Source organism: Dioscorea cayenensis, chromosome 17 (genome assembly GCF_009730915.1).
Source record: "Dioscorea cayenensis subsp. rotundata cultivar TDr96_F1 chromosome 17, TDr96_F1_v2_PseudoChromosome.rev07_lg8_w22 25.fasta, whole genome shotgun sequence".
NCBI lineage: Eukaryota > Viridiplantae > Streptophyta > Magnoliopsida > Dioscoreales > Dioscoreaceae > Dioscorea > Dioscorea cayenensis.
In genome coordinates this window covers 12,194,193-12,195,283 of record NC_052487.1, presented here as the reverse complement: position 1 = coordinate 12,195,283, position 1,091 = coordinate 12,194,193, and the positions used below count along the sequence as shown (strand labels likewise).

General features: G+C 45.4%; 1 non-coding gene across 1 annotated transcript; it reads right to left on the bottom strand.

Moving 5' to 3' along the window:
• Positions 1–585: 585 nt before the first annotated feature.
• On the bottom strand, positions 586–692 carry LOC120281431. The gene has a single exon (XR_005542571.1). It is a non-coding gene; the product is annotated as a small nucleolar RNA R71 (small nucleolar RNA).
• Between the last annotated feature and the right edge of the window lie 399 nt (positions 693–1,091).

The following is a 1,091-nucleotide window of genomic DNA, read 5'->3' as shown; positions in this document are numbered from 1 at the left end:
TTATTCTATCATCGTTCTGATTGTCTTTTTCTTTCTTTTTGGTGCAGCTCCAGGTTATGACTCGAGGGAATCCATCAATATTGATTGAAGGAGACCCTGAGCTTGAACGTACACTTAGAAGAAAAGGGAAATAACCTGTGCAAGAACAGCATAATCCAGCTGATTTGGAAGTAGAAGGATCTGAAAACATGGCAGAACAAAATGAGCAACAACGAACACTATCCGATTATGCGGACCTTCGATGTTGGGGACACAATCGAGTATTGTGCATCCCCAATTACTACTCGGGACTTCGAGCTAAAGCCAAGCATTCATCCATATGTCTGTAGAGCGGCCAAAGACAATTCAACGGTTTTGGCCGATGAGGATCCAAACAGATCACATAGAGAGCTTCCTCGAGGGTGTGCGACATCGTCGAAGATAAATGGTGTGATGGATGATGCCATCAAATTGAGAGCCTTCCCATTTTCCTTAAAGGGGAGAGCAAAGCAGTGGATACACTCATTACCTAGAGCATCAATCACTAGATGGGAGGAGATGGTAGAAGCTTTTCTAGCCCGTTATTTCCCTCCCGAAAAATCAGCAAAGCTTAGGAATGAGATCTCATCCTTTGTGCAGTTGGAATTGGAGTCTCTATTTGAGACATGGGAAAGGTTCAAGGAACTCCTACGAAAATGTCTGCAACACGGATTCCCGGAGTGGATGATTGTTCAAACCTTCTACAATGGTTTGAACCCGAGTACAAGGCAACTCTTGGATGTGGCGGCAGGAGGTACCTTAGGTAGCAAGACCCCCAATGAGGCTCGTCAACTGATTGAGGAAATGGGGTTAAATAGCTACCAGTGGAACGCTAGGGAGAAGAAAAAGGTGGCCGGTCTCCATGAAATTGATGCGGTAACTTCATTGGTGGCCCAAGTGGAGAGTTTGAGTAAGAAGCTAGATCTTCTAGCTTCGAATAGAGTTGCGGCCGTGACCAATTGCACCGGTTGTGGTGGAGGACATGCTCCCTCCGATTGCCCAATCATCATTGGTGATGTTTCTTTAGTTGAGAACGTTGACTTTGTAGGTAATGGAATGAGACCTCAAGGGAA